The 21,324-nt window shown below is 44.2% G+C and overlaps 1 long non-coding RNA gene across 1 annotated transcript; it reads left to right on the top strand.

Moving 5' to 3' along the window:
* Positions 1 to 9,110: 9,110 nt before the first annotated feature.
* On the top strand, positions 9,111 to 13,033 carry LOC131483661 (uncharacterized). Its single transcript, XR_009247843.1, has 2 exons — positions 9,111 to 9,502; positions 11,597 to 13,033. It is a non-coding gene; the product is annotated as an uncharacterized LOC131483661 (long non-coding RNA).
* The last annotated feature ends 8,291 nt before the right edge of the window (positions 13,034 to 21,324 follow it).

Here is a 21,324-nt window from a genome sequence, read left to right on the forward strand (position 1 = left end):
GTTTGAGCCCAGTGTGTGGCAGGTGAGGTGACCAGATCTCCAGGGCTCAGCACACTCTTCAGTCCCAGACAGAGTGGGACAGCTGGCCACCCCGGATGTGGCTCCAAATCCTTCTCCTTCCCACTGTGCTGTAGCTGTTATCATCACACCCCTGTCTAGGGTTCTGTCCATTAATTTTTCTTGTCCGTTTCTGTCTTGAGCCACACGTACGCCAATCAACGATAGAAGAGGTACAAACATGCTCTGGGACAAAGTTACGTTAAAACGTATAAATCTGTGTTTCTTACAGACTTACTCTAATATACAGATTTAGCAAAGATGGGGTAGGCTAGGACTACATCATTCAAGACTATGCACTCCTGTTTTGTTTTATTTTATTTTTTTTAAGAGATCAAGACCATTTATTTTCACTTATGTAATGGAGGGGGAGGAGTGGACACTTACATCCAGACATTTTTATGAGGAAAAAATTCTAAGTAGTAAAAACATATATTTTTGAAGTTCACACTAGTTAGAGTTGAACTTGTCAGTACTCCAAAGCTGAAGTTACCGGCATGGGTTATTAGGAAAGGACACAAAGGTTAGTGATACAATCTGTGGCTATTTAAAGAGAAAATGGCCTTGTCCCCACCCTCTGGGCACAGGGAACAGAAACAGTGTGTTCACTTTATCCTCAAAGTTCCATCACGAGTCGGGAAGGGCCATTCAACGTAGATACGTTCCAAATATTTGCTTTAAGGGCGGGCAAAATTACCTAAAATAGAAATTTAGGCAGCTGAAAATTTCGGTCAAAATTCTCCCTGATTTCTAGCTTCAACCGGTACCTACACATAGCTGCAAAATATGATTTTGATAGTTCACATCTAGACAAAAGGAGACTAACATCTGTGAAAACACACAAAAGCTTCATGACATCATGCTTTCATTCTGCGGAAAAAATGTGGCGTTGATTCATTCTCAAGCTGGAATATATTTCCACATTAAACTAAATTTTGCCTTCAGTTTTAGAGGGAGTTTTTATTATGGGAAAAACATATCCAAAAGGAAAAAATAAATTTTTTTCACTAGGCATGTGAAAAGTTATCGAACGGCTTAAGAGGCTACATTAGGCACAATGCCACCGCATTTAGCGAAAAGAGCTCTGTTGGTAATCCAGCGATCACTTTGACCGAGACCAGTGAAGCATCAGGATGAACTCCGTCTGTCAGTGATTTAGTATGGTAACAAACTTAAATAGATTTGGCTAGCACTTGGAAAATGCAATGTATTTCCTGTGTATTCTTATGGGAAAAAATAAACACATATATGAGTAAATTCTCAGAGAGAAGAAAATGGAATAATGATGTGGTATTATTTCGACCATCCTCCCTTAATAGCAAAGTAATTTGCTTTTTTTTTTTTTTTCAAAGCAAAGGAAGAATTCTAGCATGTATTAATGCCTCCTGTTTTTTTTTTCCTCTTGTGATTTTGATTTCACATAGTATCTCAGGTGATTTTCAAACCGATGCCTGAGTAGTGAGTGCCGCTGTGCCTATGTGCAAGTGAGGACACCGGGCTTATGGAGGTCAGACAGCCCCCTGGAGGGTCCCAGAGGTAGCCCTTAACTAAGGTCGGCCTTCCAAGTCAGACACTTGTGACTTCTAACGGTGAGGAGGCAGGAGGGCCTATATTTGTTCCAGGGAACCACACTCTCGCTGTGTGGCCCTCGTCTGTGGGCCAGCAGCATTAAGCATCACCTGAGAATCTGCTAAAATGTTCAGTATCAGCCCCTACCTGACCACTGGGTCAGAATCCGCACAGGGCACCATCCCAGGTGACGCACATAGGCACATGCGCATGTTGGAGAGCTTCTGCCCGACACCAAACGGCGACAGCAGACAATGATCTCGTGGAGCATCTGGGATTAAATATCCCAAAGGCCCCATGTCCACACTTCCAGCATTCACCTGGGGCCTGGGAACCGGAGCCAGAAAAAGTCAGTCCTGCCCATGGAGCACAAGTGTTGCAGTTCAGGGCATTGGGGAAGTCACTTGTCTGCTCCAATATCGAAGTACTGAAGATATTTAATCAGATATGAGGATTCAGCCAAAATCTCAGTGCAGTTTTAAAGTTGGCTGGAAGTTGATAACAGCACAGCCCTGCTTGGTCATCCTTGTAATAGCTGGGGAGGTGTGGCATATTTATTGTAATAGCTGGGGAGGTGTGGCATATTTATTGTAATAGCTGGAGAGGTGTGAAGTGTTTGTCCTGCAGTTTCTGCTTTCCACATGCAGAGGCCAACATCAGTCCTTTCAATTTGCAATGGTAGGAAAAAATGAGATAGTTTGTACGTCTTTTCTAGATTAGCTAATGATAGTAGGTATGAACGATGTAGGTAGCTTTTGAAATATTTTCTTACTCCACATCAAGTCCCTGCTTTATCCTTCCTTGTTTTGTAGGGAGAGGCTTTCCCTTCCCACCTGTAGGAGGCAGGCCTCTTATATTATAGTGTGTTCTTTAATAAACAGCTTTCGGGTACAGATGAAGGCTTCCTAGATCCAGAAATAAGTAATTCAGTCTGTTAGCATTTAAAATGTTACTTCCATTTGTTACCAAAAAAAGGATATAGATTTTCATAAAACATAATTTACCTATAATGTACATTAGTAGATTAAATTTCAGTTATCAAAGTTGACTTGAGTGAAATTTCTTCTTTGCCTATGCTTTACTTTCTAAACTGTGTCATTATTTCTAAAAGGACCCAGTGAAATATTCCCAAACTCTGATAACCTAGTTCTAGCCTCTAGAGTTATGAAGATAGTTCATTGTTCCTGAGGAATGACCTGATGATCAAAATATGTAAGATATGTAAATACAAGCATTAGCCCGATTGGCAAGTTTGCTTATGGGATTTTTCTATTGCATGATTAAAAACAAAACAAAAGTATTTACCTCTTTCTAGGAATGTAATGTTATCAATCCCCATCATACCTAGCAGTTGATATTTATAAATCAATCATATTATGGCATAAAAATACAGCAAAGCCAAATCATGGGGAATCCTGTGTTCCTAAAAATGTTCATTAAAAAAAAAAAAAAGAACGGAGGACCTGTGGTCACTTATCACATTCAGTCCAGAAGCTGGGATGCAGAATGCTTCCACCCTTTCTCTCTGTTGGATAGACATAGTCAGGTTTTGATACAATTGGAGATTAGAAGATAGAATCTGCATTTTCCTTCTGTTGTTAATGAATATTTGAATTAAACTATGTTCTGCAGAGACCAGATGTCTATAGGCCAGCTGTCTATGGGAGAATTTTAATTGACAATGAATCCATCTTCCTCTATTTTCTGTGTTATCAAAACACTTAAAAATTTTCCCACTACCTCAGATAAACTTTTAATGACATACTAATTAAGCGTTGAAACTGAAGTCATTCTTAACTTTTATGGAGACACTACGTGTTCATGTATCATAAAGGGAAACATTTAATAGAGCCAAGATCAAAGTGTCAGTGGGGTGATGACCCCCTTCCCATCTCAGATTCACTGTATAGGTAGGTGGGAAGCAATTCTTTTTGGCAAATCATGGCCTTAATTCCTTCATGGACCCCGTCTCTCTGCCCCAGCAATTCACTGTGGACTTCAAAGCCTTCTGAGGCCCACAGAGCTGGGAACCCTCAGGCAGTCACAGCCCCAGGGGCTCGAAATCACTTTGATCCCATGGTACAGTCATAAGTGCTTTGAAGTGAGAAGAGGAAGTGAATTAGTGGGTCCCTTTGTGTCTCTGGCTGGGGATCTGCAGGCGGCACCCTGGACACTCACCAGTGGTTATCGTCAGCCGTATTCCATAACCCCCCAGGGCAGCTTGTAAAGGTTCTGAACTGATTGGTCTAGGATGTGGCAATTTCTTAAAAAAAATAAATAAATAAAACTAAAGCTTTCCAAGTGATGCTAGAATCCTAGTGCCTGAGCCTCTCGTTTGGAATGATAAAAGCATACCCAAGGGACCAATGAATAAACCCTCCCATCTTGGGGGGAAGTAAAGGAACAGATTTATTCCAGCTCAGGATGTGGTACAAACCCCCTCCTCCCATCCCCCAACAACAACAACAATGAAACCTCAAAATCAGAGAGAAAGACAGATAGTCTTATAGGGCTTAAATTTAAGATAGAAACCCTGACACATTAGTAAAGTTAGTAAGCAAACAGGGTTAGTGAGTCCTTGTATGACACTCAGGCCAGGGCCCTGGTACCACTGTGAGGGGACACCTTTAGCTTCCAGGAATGGACCTTTCCAACATGTAGGTATGAATGAGAGCAGTGGACATAGTCCAGGCTAGACAAACACCAATGGACGGAAATCGCTGGAAGAAAATAGCAAAAAGCTGATCCTAAGTATATGTAATTATCTACATACACATCACATGTAATTTTTAGGAAAGGTGTGTACGGTTATGTTGTTGGGGCTTGATTCGGTTGCTTGACATAATGACTGAGTTTCTAAAATTCCCATGGAAGAGCCCCACCCAATAATATTGGAAAAAATATATGAACCCAGATAAGTTCTGATGATCTTCAAGTCACTTGGAGGAGATCACTCACAGGCAACCACTCAGCTGGCATCCCCAGAAAGAGCAGTCAGAGGAATTACACCGAAACAGGTATCTTTACAAAATCAGAAACCCTGATCTCCAGTCTCCTTCCCAATGGTGCATAATTGGCATTTTTTTTTTTTTTAATGTTTATTTCTATTTGAGAGGAGGGCAGAGAGAGAGGGAGACACAGAATCCGAAGCAGGCTCCAGGTCCAAGCTGTCGGCACAGAACCCGACGCGGGGCTTAAACCCATGAACCACGAGATCATGCCCTGAGCAGAAGTCAGACGCTTGACCGACTGAGCCACCCAGGCACCCCGGCATTCTTTCTTAAGGCACAGAACAGCACCTACACCACTGTGTCCTGCGTTCATGTAGTCGCCATTTCCAGACAAATCAATCGAGACGGCTTCTACTCTAGTTCCTGCATGCTGCCCTGTTCTCAAATTCACCTTGCAGGGGTTGGGTTATTCCTTATTACCCTATTGATCGGCACAGGGGATTGACTTTGACTGATTCCTGTGATTCAAATTTACAAACAGCTAGATAAACAGAACTGTTTTTGGATACCTGATGTCAATAGGTACAACAGAAGAAATAGCAAAAAACAAAAGCTCACGTGTACATTCTAAGTTTTCCTCGTTTACTGTCTTCCGTAATTCTCTCTGTTTCAACTTTCTTGGGACAGAAACGTTCTCTTCACCTTACATTTTCTTCGATCTTTCATGACCCAGAGAGTCACGGTCCACAAAGAGCAATGAGGACACGTTTCTTGTGTCATGACGATATAGCAGGTTGGAATAAGCTATTGAGGTGTCTAGTGATGCCTTGTGATTTCCAGGAAGAGGAGCTTATTTGAGACACCACTTTGCGGGGGGCGGGGGGGAGCGAAGCCAGTGGTGACAGCCTGACTGTTTTCACCTGTGCTTCACCCCCCCTCCTTCCCCACCGAGCACCCCTGCTGGTCTCAGGGTCCAGCTCCTTCTCCTGCCCCCTGACTACTCCATTCCCGTCTGGGGCCCCTGCCTACACCAGAGCCTCTCATTCTCCAATCCCACTTTTAGGAATAGCAGCCAGGATCTGCCAAGAAAATGAGTCAGTGTTGGGGGTGGCATCTTGGTTTGATCTCCTACATCGGATGAGCGTGTTAGCGGAAATGATCGCATTATAGAGAGCTTGGCACATAGCACCGCATCGTCGCACGGGAAAGGGCTCACTGCTTAGTCTCACAGCCCCCCTCCCTATTTCATATTTCCCCTTCTCCTTTTCCATATTAAAACCTACTGGTTTCTCGTGGTATCTTGGGATGCTTATCAAAGTCAGGGTCGTGAATAAAAAATTCCCCATGGAGGGTTCTCACATTAGCCAGTTCAGTAAAATAAAATGAGAAGAGAAAATGGTTTGGGTTGAATTCAAAATATCATCTGGTTTTGAGTTCCTGTGAAGTGCCAAATGTATAACAAATGGTAAATACATAAGAAATGAGGGAAGACACCAATCTGTTAAATATGGACGCTGCACTCCTTCATTCCTTTCGGAAGAAGCTCCACATTTTGTTTGTTGATTCATTTTCAGGCATTATTTGGGGGTTTTGTCTCTGGCTCAATCACAATTCCATTTCTTTACCAATGTAGCCAAGTTGTATATTCCCTGCAGGCTGACCACACATCCACACTCTTCTGGAGAAGCCATTATTAACCATTCTGGACCACCTCTTCCAGTGCTTTGCAGGTTTTTTGTTGTTGTTGTTGGGTGTTTTGTTTTGTAAATTACTTGGTGACATTTTATTGTATTTCATCTAACACAGCCCAGGACACGTACACATCGCTCGATAAACATGTCAAATAAACTCTTACTTGCAGTTAAAAGGTGTGTGTGTGTGTGTGTGTGTGTGTGTGTGTGTGTGGTTAAGTTAAAATAAATCGAGACTTGGGGTGCCCGGGTGGCTCAGTTGGTTAAGCGACCAACTTCAGCCCAGGTCATGATCTCATGGTTTGTGGGTTCAAGCCCCACGTCGGGCTCTGTGCTGACAGCTCAGAGCCTGGAGCCTGCTTCCGATTCTGTGTCTCCATCTCTCTCTGCCCCTCCCCCACTCATGCTGATGCCCCCTGTCTCTCTCTTTCTCTCAGAAATAAATGTTAAAATAAATTTTAAAAAATCAAGACTTGAATGAAGAGAGACTGCATTACAAAACACCATTGCAATAGGGAGAACACATTGCCCTCAGTCCCTGCAAGTGTCTCAAAAATCAAACGGGTCTGTTTCAGGGAGAGGAGGCAGGGCCATAGGACTTGGTAGGGCCCGACAGCAGACAGTGGGAATGGGGTTCTTTCAATGGTCAGTTGGTTCTGGATTCTCAGGATAAGCAGTTGAGGGGGAATTTTTGCCCTTACTTGCTTACGCTAGCAGGCCACCCAAAGTCCAGGGCCCTGTGGGGAGGAGAGAAGCCTGATCAGGTAGAGTTTGGTCAAGCCAAGTCATTGGGTAAGTTAATGGTTATTGTGAACACCTGGTCAACATGCAGCCCCATATTCTAGTAAGTCCATGGACGTGAGTCACCAAGTACACTCATTGCTCTACGGACAACACCCTGGAAATAAATACTCCATTTTAAATATGGTAGCAAAGCAACTGGATGAGCAGATAGCATATATTTACATACATCAACTTGCTGTTTAACCAAAGCCTGCCAAAATTTTATTTTAAAATCCTTAATGACTGCATGTGGACAATTTTCAATATGCTGTGATGTCTTCATATATTCTTATCAATATTTGTGAAAATCTGGTTTATATATTACATACAAAATGCATATAACTGCTTTAAGTATTAGAATTACAGTGAATTTTTTGGAAGCATTAGTAAATTTTTCTGTGTTAAACAATGGGCAGGTAACTCTTTTAAGGAAGGAATCGGTGTCCTTATAGAAGATGATTCCGATCATTTTAGGAACTCACTGCAACAGAATCAGTCACCATAAAAACACGCCTTACAGAAAAGGCTGCTATTTGCTTGACTGATGGACCCATTCCCCCTCCCACGGGAAGCAGCCGACCTTTCAAAGAACAGATTTTTCCTTTCACATTACCCAATGTTGTGAACAATAGTGTCAGTGTGAAAAAATTAGAGCATATAATATGTAAAACTATGTACTTTTACAGATATTTATATATTTACCTCCAAGAAAAAGAACATCACCAAGATTTAGATGACAATTGTGCAGATGTGTTCAGAAAACTTTGGCTGGTCTGTCTTTCCAATTATGGACTATCCTGTCTTCACGATAGAGATAGAACATGGTTCACAGCACTGTTTCTTCAACTGTGTTTCCTGTTTTCCACATGCTAAGAGTGGTGTTAGCAAGATATTTAAAATAGCTTTTTTTTTAACCTTACAAAATTATTACACAGGAAAACAAGCCCGTGGTCAAATATGTTTTAGTTCTTAAGCTCTAATACCTTTTGATGCCTCATTTATGTGGATGCATGTTGAGGAGTTGTAGTTTAGGGGTAGATTATACAAATGTTTTAAGAGTTATTTTAAAAGGCAGAATATAGCATGGGTGAAAACTTTGTCATCTTTTATAACGACCCTGGATTATTACATTTAAAACTAGAAAAGACCAAAACTATTATGAAATCTAACTTTAGACTATGTTTAAAACATCTTCTTAGTAGATGAGGAAAATATCGTTTGAGTTTCAAAAATACTCAGCATTTCCTACCAATCATGTTCAAGTCAAAGTTAAGAGGCTGCATCATACGTGCAAGGGGTTCTCAAGAAACGGAGGGATTTTACCTAAATGTAACAACCCATGTGCCTCCAAGATCTTAAGAGAAAAGATTTCCGGACCTATTTTCTCAGCAAAGAACTTCTGTGTCCTTCTGGCTGTCACACTGAACCACGCTTTCTTCTGGCTCTCACTCCTACTGTGTAGCTGCCGTGTTGGTCCCCAAGGGAGAGGCTAATTGGAGAAAGAGTTTGGATACCTCCGTGTGTTATCTCTTCCCAGTTCTCTCCATCATAAAACTCTCATTTGAACAAGAGAATCCAGAGGCCTGCAGCGTGCTTTGGAAGTGCCAGGGTGAATTTGAGAAAGTACTCTCAGGATATTTCCAGAACTCTTTGTAATACAAAACTGAGTGGGGCTCTCCTTGCTCCTCCAGAACTGATGGCTAGGACCTGAGCCAGGCAGGGTCCATGCGGCATGAAGAATTGCACATGATAGAGGAAGTCCTCCTGAGTGGGGCCACAATCCTCTACAGAATGAACCAGCGGTCTCCTCTCAGCCGTCACCCCAAGGTCCATTTTGTAAAAGAAGAGGAGAGGGGAGAAGGGATCTTTGTTGTAGGTCTTTTGCCAAAAGAGCAGGGAGTGAGTGCTGTTAAGGTCAGGTGTAGGGCAGGGTAAAGATAAAGAGTCAGAAGCTAAAAAATTTTTGCAGTCAAAGGCTTTACCGGGAACTAAGTCTCAGGCGAGGTTCCGTGACTCAGGGAGAGAGAGAAAGGAGTCAGGGAAGTCGCGGTCAGGGTGTGGTGGGGTGGGGTTTTTAAGCTGCAGCGTTCCGGGTTTAGGTCTGGGTGGGCCTTTTTCGCGCCAGGTCGTGCTGTAGCTCGGTGATTGGTTGACCTTCAGTTCGTTCTGGCGCACTGCTCGGGGCCTACCGTTGGGGATTTTCCACTGGCAAGATGGCCGTCCCCTCCACTATGGTTCCAGGGCCATCCTAACATTCCAACCTCTTATTGGTTATAATGGGTGACGGATCTGATCTGGCTGCTTCCTGCGGGTGCAGGGGCGATGTCATGGTATGTGGGGTGTGAGGTTGGAATGCGGGAATATGGTCGGACCACCATCTGGTGAAATGCACCTGGGAAACTTCATGAATTCGTTTCTGTATGAAACGGAGAAAACAAGGCAAGAGCATAAGTATTATACAGATAGCAACTAGTGGGGTGACTATGGGGAGGAGTCAAGTTAGGAGGGGTGATTGCCACCAGGAGGTTAGGGGGTCTGAGGATCCTGGGCGGGCGGATAGGGTTTTTTGGATTTCCTTTAGGTGTTCTATATTGGTTTCAACTAAGCCTGATTCATTGAGGTAGTAGCAACATTCCTCCCTCAGGAACAGGCATGTTCCCCCTTTTTCTGCTGTCAGGAGATCTAGGGCCCATCGGTTTGGTAGAGTGACCTGCTAGGGAGTTGATCTGCCTTTGTAAGGCGGTTAGGAAGGTTGCTGAGGCTTCTGTTGCGCTTTGGAGCCTGTCTGACAGATTCCCAGAGGAGCCAATGGAGTGTATTAGGGAGCCGATCCCAACCCCGGCGGCCAGCAGGGAGGTGGCCAGGGATAGTCCAACCGTTAGTGGGAGGAAAACGCCTCATTTTTGGAGGTGGAATTCGAGGAGTTGATGGAGTTCCTCCTGTCCGTATAGGGTGAGTTGGGGGATGATGGTGACTGGGAGACAGAAGCGATTTTGGGTATTTGTTTATAAGCTGTGCCATTACACCAATAGAATCCCCCTGGGGGGGTGGGGATTGTGGCTAGACATAGGCTAGGGGGAGGGGCAAGGTAACTTGATTTTGGCACCCAACAAGGGGGCAAGGGGTAGAGGATATGATAGAGGTGTGTCCATTAAAGGTTTCAGACAGGTAAAAAATCCACCTATAGGAGGGTTGTGAGGGCATAAGGGGGAAGATGTTAGCAAGGAGTAACAGGGGAAGTATCATGATATATAAGTATGGTTAGCAAATAGGTAAAGAAGGAGATTTCGGCGGGGGAGAAATCGGAGAGAGTTCCCTGAAGCCAATAGTCAGAGACCCAGGAGAGGAATGAGGGGAAGGTGATAGGGTCGGATGGGTGGGAGAGTTGTAGCTTGTGTAGTATCGTGAGTGTGAAGGCGGAAAACCGAGGGGAAGGGTCAGTCATGAAGGGGTTTGTCGAGTTAATTTGAGGGTAAGGGGGCCAGTTGGTTGGGAGGTCCACGACTCTTCTGGTATGGGGGGTAAAGGCGGGGCTCGCTTGAGGTTGGAGGTGTGAACCCACGGGGTGTGGCCCAATAATTTAGCAGCCGTGGGGTTGTGAGTATGACCGTGTAGGGACCCTCCCATCGGGGGGCAAGGGTGGGTTTTTGTCTTACTCGAAGGAGCACCGAGTCTCCTGGGTGTACAGATAATGGGGGAGAGGAGAGATCGGTGGGAGCTGGTGGAGTGAGGTCAGCGTAATGTCGGATCAGGTGGCGGAGCAGGCTAAGGTAAGGGAGATAGGCAGCCAAAGGAGGAGGGTCTTTTGGTAGGGGTTGGGGTAACAGGAAGGGTCGCCCGTACAGGAGTTCAAATGGGCTGAGACCTGTGGGTCCTTGGGGAGCGGCTCGAAGTTGGGTGAGTGCTAGAGGTAGGAGTTGAGGCCAAGAAAGCCGAGTCTCTGTGGAGAGTTTAGTGAGATGGTCTTATGAGGCCACTGGCCCTTTCCACCTTACCCGAGGACTGGGGGTGGTATGGTATGTGGAGTTTCCAAGTAATACCCAAAGCTTTGGAGACCTGTTGGGTGACCGCTGAGATGAAAGCAGGCCCGTTGTCAGACCGTGTCCTTCTTGGTAGACCAAAGCGGGGAATGATGTCCTTGACTAGGATCTCAGCCACTGTGGAGGCCCCTTCAGATGAGGTGGGGAAGGCTTCTATCCACCCTGTGAAGGTGTCAATTATAGTAAGGAGATACCGTAATTTTTTGTGTTTTGGCATGTGAGTGAAATCTATTTGCCAGTCTTCGCCCGGGAGGTGGCCCCGCCTCTGAGGAGTGGGGCCTGGGCGCCTAATTCCCCCTTGAGGGCTGGTACGTTTGTTGGTACGTTTTGGTGATCAGCTGTCGTAGGCGGGGATGGTACATAACGGGCTCAAGGAAGTGGAAGGTGGCCTCCGGCCCAGTGTGTGGGGTTTTGTGAATTTTTGTTAGTAGGGAAGGGGCTAGGTTATTTGGGGGGACAAATCCGCACTAATACAGCAGTGCTTCTTTTGTTTCCCTAAAGCCAGGGAGAGGGGCTTCTGGATTCTTCCAGAGAGCAGGTGGACATCCTCTCCCTGGAGCGCCAATAGCCGGCAGCCCAGTCGACCTTGCTGTACCCGAGAGGGGATCTGTCAGAGCTGGCCTGGGGACGCAGAGCCGTAGCTGTGTTCCCGCTCGGAAGCGTCAGGCACTTGTGACATCCCTGCCAGTCCAGACTCGCACTGTGTTGCTGGCGTTGCACCCAGGAGGCCCTGAGACGGGCAGGGTCCACAGCTACTGTGCGGCCACAGCTGTGCCAGCAGGAGCAAGGGGGTGCCAGGGGACGTGCCGGAGCCAGTCACGGCGTCCTGCCACAGATGCAGGCCCAGTGCTGTTACAGTGGGGGTGACGAGGAACGTAGAGAAAACTCCATAGTGGGCGGTTAAGTAAAGGGTGAAAATAAAGGAGCCTTCCCTCCTTTAAACAAGCCCCTTGCAAGTCACAACACAAGAGTTGAGCAGAGGAGTGTGTGAACAACGTGTGGTGTGTCCATACAAGCGGGGTACCGTCGGCTTCTAAAGACCAGAGATTCTGCAGCGTGCGACCACACAGAGGGATTCTGTGCGATTAGCCAGATACAGAAGGACAGATACCGCGTGGTTCTTCTTACGGTCAAATTCGTGAAATCAAAGACTGGAATGGCGGTCAGCAGGGGCTGGGGAGGGGAAGTGGGGAGTTGCTAATCAAGAGGCAAAAAGTTTCAATTAAATAAGATGAAAAAGCTGTAGAGATCTGCTATGTGCCATTGTGCCTATAGTCAGTGATAATGTATTATGCTCTGAAAATTTGTTAAGAGGGTAGATCTGATATTACGTGTTCTCGCTACAATTAGATTTTCTTTTTAAAAGGAGCTGGGGTGGGGAGCACATATCTCATGACCCGTGTTATGGGCTGAATTGTCACCCTCCCCCCCGCCGCCCCCTACAAAATTCATGTTGAAATCCTAACCCCTCATAGCTCAAAATGTGAGTGTGTTTGGAGACAGCTTCTGAAGGAGTCTGGGACACACTCCTCAAAATGTGCGGCTGTGGCACTTGGTTATTTGAACGGAAGGCACTTAAAAGACAGCAGGTGCAGGGAGAGGCTTCCTCTGAGCTCCCCTCAGGTGCCTGAAGACACATCCTCCAGAAGGACCTTGGGGTCCTCGGTCCCCTCCCTGGGAGCTCTGGTCACAGAAGAGGAACTGAGAAGTGGGTCCCACACCCAGAAGACTGTCACCCTCCTGTCTGTGCCTCTGAGGACCCAGCCATCCCCCCTAACCTGTTCACTCCCCCTGAGATGCCTGCACCCCCTCCCTCCTGTACCCGGATGGCATGTGAGCTCTCAGACCCCACTGCCCTTTGGGGTATTTACCTTATGTCCTGGGATGCCCCCGTGCACATAATAGTAAAACTTAATAAATGTGTATACCTTTCTGCTGTTAATCTGCCTGTGGTCAGTGTATTTTATAGAACCAGTTTTCAAACCTAGGAGGGTAGAGGGGGGATGTCTTTCCTCCCTTGCACACCTTCACAGAGATAATCAAGCTAAAATGAGGCCATTAGGAAGGGTCCTAATCCAAGATGGCAGATGAACTAGCAAGAAGAGGAAATTTAGACATAAAGATATACACAGAGGGAGACCAAATGAGGACAAGGGAAAAGACAGTCATCTGTTCTCCAAGGACAGAGGTCTCAGAAGGAACCGGTCTTGCCAGCCCCCAGAACTGGGAGACGGTACGCTGCAGTGAAGTCACCCAGTTTGCAGCGCTTTGTCGAGGGAGCCCCAGCAGAGTGACGCGCCCTTCCTCCCCACGCTCCCTGGTGTCAGGGTGGTTGGGGGAGCAGAAATCCGTGCACACGCCCCTCTCCCCTAAACCCTGGAACTCGGGGCCCCCTGTGTTAAGGGGAAGGAGGCAAGGGTGACAACCAGGTGAGATGAAAATCACATACGAGATGGGAACTTGCAGGTGAATCCACTTAAAAATGACTAGAAATGTTTAAAAGATGATAAAAGGCAGCAAAACACAGAGGAAAACCATCACTGGAAAAGTCACGTTATTAGCCTCTAAGAGTTGAGGTTGCAAAATATACCATAATCGTAAGTTATCTTAACGTGTCAAAACAGTGAGAAACCGACGGAAGAGTGATGACTCCAGAGCTGTGATGTGCACCCCAGGGCCCTCGCGTCAGAGGCGCAGGGTGTGCGAGCGAGCAGGAGCGGGCCTCGGCCTGACCCTGCGAGCGAGCTCGGGCCCACGGAGAGAACCCGCCGCATTTCTCGGTTGAGGCTTCCAGTGCGTATTGAGACTTGATCTGTTAGTTTTTGTTTTGTTTTGTTGAGTAGGATACATGTCGGATGCGTACGTATTGGCCAGGCTCACTTCCTCTGACTTGTTCTCAGGCTCGGAAGTTCTGCGAGGGAGAACACGGTGGCCTGGGTCGGGTGGCGGTACTGACGTCTGTGTCAGAGAGAGCCCCGACCTCCTTCTTTCCCTTCCTTGGCCAGCTTCTCAGTCTTCGGCTCTCTGGACAGGCTTCCCTTTCTGCCTGTTACATGTCGACCTTCCTTGATTAGCCTTAGCAAGCCATTAAAAGTGTAGTTCAGAGCTATGTTCCCTGCTCTCCTTCACAGAACGAGTTGGCTATCCGGTAACCTGCTGGTTTTTGACTTTTGTTGTTGTTGTTTTTCCCCCATCCTCTCTCTATAATTTGTTCATTCCATTACTAGTTCTCGCACCTCAACTGATTTCTTGTCAAATTGGTCAGTGGTTCTTGGTAAGAGAAAGCATACAGTCTGCGTCTTAGATGTGTTGACCTGTTCCCCGCAGTGTGCAGTCATGTGCTGGGGACGCTATCAGATGTTGCTAATAATGCGGTGGCGATGCCGTTCCTTCCCCGTCTACGCTCCAGTGGAGCCTGCACATGCGTTTCCCTGAAGTGCTGATGATGGGGTGTTTGCGGATGTCGTCGGTGGCTGGCGGGGCAATTTGTATTCTTTCAGAGGGAAGCTCCATAGATCTCTTTCTGTTTGTGTTCCCAAGCAGGGCTCCCTGACCTAACTTTTTTATAGGATTTCTGCCAACTTTAACTTGTTGGAAGGAGTGATTTACTATTCTAAGCATAAATGTTAGCAAATTGTGGTGTGAATCTACACTTTTCATGACATTTGCCAAGAACATGTTTATACCATGAAGACTCTGTCTCCACCCATCAAAGGCCTCCAGGGAAAAGCCATTTCACTTCTGGAACCAATTTAGAATCAAATGTCGGGCTGGAACTGGTATCTCTTCCCTTAGCTAGTTATTTTCTTCTTTCTCATCACACAAATCCATTAATATTCTAATTTAAGAGCAAAATGAATTCTCAAGTGGTAGCTGGCGGTTTCCAGCTAAAAATATAATTCTGCCCTAGCCAAATTTTAGGTCAGCAAATAAAGTTCACCGTGTTAACAATTAAAAGAAACAAAACAGGCAGGAGAGGTGTTTGATTGGATTAGGTTCAAGGCCTTTTAAAACTAGTTTATGTTCATAGGACAGAGTTATAATGTACTGGGAAATACATAAGGTCTAGGGCAATTGCTGAATTTTGTTTATAGTGGAGAAGGAAAAATGCTTTGGTGAATAAATGCATTTTAAAAGAATCAGCTCTTCTAAGCTTCTTCCTTGGTGTTTCTTCTAGAAAAGAAGTTTAAGATGCAAGAAGCAAGAAAACACAAGTTTTACATGATTTTCTTTCTTCGGAAGAATTTCCTAAGTTTCTCAAGTAGATAAAGACCCCTTCCTCCCCCACTCCCTTCTTAATTATTTATCTAGTTCTTTATTCTCTCGCTACTCAAGTTCATTCCACATCACCCCGTACAAAATATGATGCCTAAGCCCAGAGTTCCTGCTAACAGTTTGGAATTGGGCTATTTCCCTTAAAACATAAATGTGGAATCTCAACAACAGTACCCGGGAAATTTATTGATAATAGACAAAAGGGAATCTTATTTTCATCCGCTAAGCTCACGATATAGATTCTCGCCTTTGTACACGGGCATCTAGTAATTTGCTTCCCTTGACCATGTGCCCTTTTTACTCAGTTGCATGTCTTCCGTGGCTTGAATCTGAACTCACCAGAGAGCTCTGCTAACGGGTCCCAGGTCGCTTCTCAGCAGGTAGAGCAAGAACAAGAAACTTGTGTCTGTGGGCACGGACAGTTTTTCCCACTAAATTCTGTGTGGAACTTCACACTGTGTGGTATTCACAGCAAGATGGTGTTGTTCTCCACTCCTGTTTACTTCCTACGCTAATATCAGCAGCCAAGACGCTCTAAAGGACAGCACTCTTGCAATTATTTATAAAAACAGCATAGTGTTCCCTGAAAGTGCCACCCTGCCCCCTGCTTATTATTTTGATGCTCTTCTTTTTAAAGCCTTGAAAAAAACTGCCTAATTTGAGGCTCCTGCTGGAAATGACACAAGTCTTTTGGACTGGCCCCCCTCCCGCCCATTCCTTTCCTGCAGGCTTCCTGAGGGTGATGTCATCTGGACACATGGAAACTTATTGTTCCAAGAAGACTCTCTGAAGTGTCCTTTGTTGGGATGCCCAGGCCCACGGTTCACAAGCCAAGGAGATTGGGTGGTGATGGCATTCTGCCATTGGACCGGCTTCCTGGGCTGAACAGGACCGCACAGAAACATCTCCATGGGACGCTGCCGCTCAGGAACCCCATGCATGACACCCAGCCACGGTTGTTTTGTTCGGTTCCATTCCCATAGATGTTACATGAACCAATATTACAACAAACACCATTTTCCCCTCCCTCGACCACCGCCCCCAGCCCCATGCAGCTTACCACATGCTGGCTGCGCTGTCCGACCCTTCTAATCCCCGGAGGACAAAGAGAGTCTGTGTGGCACAGACACAGCCCGGCTCCCTTCCTCCTCAGACTCACACCCGTCTCCCCATAGGTGCTGCCCTGTCTCACAGCTACTTCTGCTGTGTACCTTCTTTGTGTTTTGTTTGGGTTTTGAAAGAGGTAATCTGTTTCTTAGAAAATTATCCTCAGATTGGGAAAGGTGGTGCTCTGAGATCCTGCCTTTTAGCAGGGGCCCCAGGAAAGAGAAGAGCCTCGAGACGCTTCCGTGGAATAATTGCGGATGGGAGTAGTTTTTACCTCCCATGCATACTTGAGAAGTAGTGGCAGACCGCGAGGGACAGGTGTTAATGGCCCTCCTTGAGGTTGAAAGAGGTTGAGTGGCCTACAGAGATTGGAGCCTCCCCCACCCATCCCTTTGCTCAGAACACCCAAATGATGCAACGACTAGCAAAATCTTTAGGTGTAAAGGGATTTTCATTGTTTCTCATAGTAATTTTTTTTTGTTTTTATTCTTTCAACTGGAAAATTATTCCCACTGAAAATTTTCAATCATTACACATAAAACGATGTTTAACAAGGACTGTTCAGCACTTGGAAGCTGTGAAAATCTTCTCACACTCTCAAAACATCTGTAACCCCCCAGTGGAGTTTTGGCTCTCACTACTCTCCTCGCTTTCCAGTAAAAACACAGGAGAATGGCACTTTCCCACCAACACTGTGGTGCACAGCCATCATCTTGGGAAGAAACGAGTAAACACATTGCTGAACGGCAGCATGAAGGAAGAGACACAATCGCCTGGTGGTTTCAGTAAAAAACACAGGGACTTGGTGGGCTGTGTTCAGGCAGGTTCAGGTTTATGCACCCCCACATACACACATGCACGCTGACAAATATCTTTAAGAATAAAATTTATCGTTCTGTTTTTAGAGAGGAAAAATGTTAGGCTCAAAGAAGTGAACAGCTTCCCCAAGGTCATGTACGTTTTTACAGATATATATTTCTATTGTATCCGTATAGCCCGGTTGACTGTGTGTTGATGGGAGGAACGAGTGGGAGACTGAATTCACATGTCTTGTGCTACTTAGGACTGCTTACACTTTGTCTGACACACTGACGACCAGGCCTCCATTCTTTATGATTTACCAATCAATGAGTTTGCTAGGAAAAAAAAAAAAAAAAAAAAGCAATGTAAGAAAGCCTGTCACATTTAAAATACTACTTTTCTGGGTATTTTAATGTAAACACATATTAATTTTACAATTTACAAATATTTTAAAATATAACTTATATTATATATATATATATAATATATAAAATATAACTTTGTTAGGTAATGAATATTAATTTTGCATCTATTGCTTAATAAGGTGTTTCTACAGCTAACCCTAGCTGTAGAAAGCCCTAACTTTACCATATAGTTGAAGCTAGTATCTTGTTAAAGTTGTACATGAACAAGTAACAAAAGGATTAAAAATAGCCAGTTGCAGGTTGATTGCATGTTTTTGTGATATCCTCTGATAATCTACCTAAACAAGAATTAATATTGTTTCATCAGATGGTTTTGCTTACTATGACCAAAGCCAGTTAATGCCTCAGAACTTTGACAGACAATGAAATTGTTTGCAAACACCATTGCAGGAGAAAACTGTCTATGTCTCAGACGCTGTGTTTGTCAACAGATCAATTATTAAAAAGAGGAGGTGTACCTGGGGGGCTCAGTCGGTTAAGACTCCGACTTCGGCTCAGGTCATGATCTTGCAGTTCGTGAGTTCAGCCCCCATCAGGTTGTGTGCTGATAGCTCAGAGCCTGGCACCTGTTTCGGCTTCTGGCTTCTGTGTCTCCCTGTCTCTCTTTCCCTGCCTCTCCCAGACTAGCACTCTGTCTCTCTCTCGCTCAAAAATAAAAAAACATTAAAAAGTTTTAAAAAGGGGAATGCTCGGGGCACCTGGGTGGCTCAGTAGGTTAAGTGTCCGACTCTTGATTTTGGCTCAGCTCGTGAACTCATGGTTCTTGAGTGCGAACCCTGCATCAGGCTCTGCACTGACAGCGTGGAGCCTCCTTGGGATCCTCTCTCTTCCTCTCTCTCTGCCTCTTACCCACTCTTCTCTCTCTCTCTCAAAATAAATAAATAAACATTTAAATGTTTAACTGACATTCAAAACATGCGTCGTGCTGACATTAGGAATCCACAGTGAAGCAAATCTGAGGTGCATTTCACGAAAGGACCTTATGTCATTGGGATTCTGTCTGGGATCGCCTAGGAGCTGGGACCTGTATGAAAGGAAGCACATTCATCTCAAGCCTCCAGCAGCTTTTCAGGAAATTTCCTTTCTCATCTTCTTTCTCTTCTGGACTATTATCCTGCAACCGGATTCTTCTGCTCAAGAAAATCGTACAGGGATCTAGTTCATCTTGTAGTGGAGAACAAGCGAGGATACACACATTCATCAAGGACTCTCTTTGTAGCAGGCATTTTATATACATTATCCTACTTAGCAACAAAACATACCTGAGATAATGGATAATGTAATAGTCTCCCCACCTTTATGCATGGCCCAGCCAAGGCCGATGTCATTTATATATTTTCCTTAAGTTACCATCAAGTAAGCACTAAAGAAACCCTTTAAAACATATTCTATTTTTTTCTCCAATGCTTAACTTCTTTTCACCATATCACCTAATTCGACATAAAGAATTTAATACAGAATTTTTTAGGACCACCTGGAAAGAACCCAAGTATTTAACCCAAGGGAAACCATTTTGCAGAATGAAAGTTCAGGTTTTAGGACAACAATGTGTTTGGGGAGAACTCCTTGGAGGTCAGAGATTTCAAGGCTTTTTTCATGCGAATCATTTGTCAGCTCTCTCTCCTTTTATACGCCATCATTCTCAAAATGTGTGCCCTGAAAACTCCTATATAGTCTTTAAATTTATAGAGGACTTCACAGAGGCTTTGTTAATATGAGTTATATCTATCGATATGTACTGTATTACAAATTAAAACTGAGTATTTAAAAATGCATTTATATAAGAATCCATTTTAAAATACCATAATAAATTCATTATGGGTTAACATAAATAACATTTTCATATAACTATTTTCTAAAATACAAAAAAAAAAGATGATAAGAATAATGGCACTATTTCATGTTGCAAATCTCTTGAGTAATGGCATATAGCTGGATTTTCATGTCTGCTTCAGCTGCAACCTGTTGAATGTGTTGCTTTTGTTGAAGTATTTAGAAAATTATGTCCCCAGAGGCACATAGTTGGAAATGTAAGAAGTGTTTTATTTTATTTTTATTATTATTTTCTTAAAGGGTTTTTTAAAAAATGTTTATTTTGAGAGAGAGAGAGAGCAAGAGCAGGGAACGGAGAGGGAGGGAGGGAGACACAGAATCTGAAGCAGGGTCCAGGCTCCAAGCTGTCAGCACAGAGCCCAATACAGGGCTCGAACCCATGAACCGTGAGATCATGACCTGAGCCGAAGTCGGATGCTTAACTGGCTGAGCCACCCAGGCGCCCTTGCAAGAAATGTTTTAATATATTTGTGAATATTCTTTGATAATACACCAAAACTCAACAAGTGGTCATTTCTTAGAGATTAGTTCTGGTATGGAAACTGAAACCATGTCAATGAACTTTTCACACTCTTTTCCATGAAAACCCACTGATTCTTGCTGGTTTGATACCATGCATTGCTCGTTTATAAAATATTGACTCACTGGCTTGTAAGGATCTTCCTGGAGTTGAAATACTTTTGTCCGTTAGTCATTCCTCAAGTAAAAGTGGCATCCCATAGAAAGTGGCTGCCGGGCTTGCCACCAGGTACACAGAGCCTTTCCTCAAGGTGACTGCTGTGTTTCGGTACAGGAGAAACGCTTTCTGTGCACTTCCTAGTTTTTATTTCCAAAAAAGGAAAAGACGTTTTCAAGAATGAAGATTTAATTAATATTTTGTACAGATTCAGCAGGGGCATTCTTAAATACAACTGGCTTTTTATTTTTTTCTTTTTCTGCGAGTACACCAATGGAGAACCCATCAACTACCAATAGAATTCGATGCCAGTGTCTTGATTTTACTCACCATTGCCTTTGGATTCTAGCAAAACTTTGTAAAAACACTGTGTCAAGTGCTCAATGTCTGTGTGTGTGTGTTTTTTCTTTATGAAGGAATGAATACAAAATATTTTTGTGTGCCCCTCATCCAATTATCTGACAGAATTACTGTGGGATCTCAAGGAAAATGCTATTTATAAGTGGCAAAAAAGTACACAAATGTAAAATACTTGAAAGTTGTCATGTCTAATCCATTTAAGGTCCTTTCAGTAATATTCAGGAAATATCTGGGATCAAGAGCATCATATTTAATGTCTCTCATTTGTTTTATGTGTGTCCCCTTACCTGCCCCTTATTTCCACTCTTGCCTGTGTGGGCTGAAGTATTTATCCTACTTATTCTATGATCTGTTTTGAGCATTGAGTGAATTCAGAGCCACGAAGGCACACTTGCAACATCACTATGGATCCGTTTATTAAATGCAACATGTTGTATGATTTTAGACAACAGTAATAATGAAGAATAATGCTCCAATTATGAGGTTGGGGGGAAAGGACTCATAAAAGATAAGGCATTTGAACTTTTTGAGACTTTTTTTTTTTAACTTTTTGAGACTTAAGCAATAATACTAACAAAATCAAAGAGGTGTGATCATATGGACTGCTGGGTAACAATGTAGGATATAGATTTTATGGGTGATTACACCTAAGTGGTGTCCATCAAGGGGAGATTTAAGTTGAGGCAACCTGGACAGATCTAGAACAATCATGGAGAAAGGATGGTATGATCCAATGTCTTTTTTAATCATGCTTCT

Source organism: Neofelis nebulosa, chromosome 8 (genome assembly GCF_028018385.1).
Source record: "Neofelis nebulosa isolate mNeoNeb1 chromosome 8, mNeoNeb1.pri, whole genome shotgun sequence".
In the NCBI taxonomy this organism is placed as follows: domain Eukaryota; kingdom Metazoa; phylum Chordata; class Mammalia; order Carnivora; family Felidae; genus Neofelis; species Neofelis nebulosa.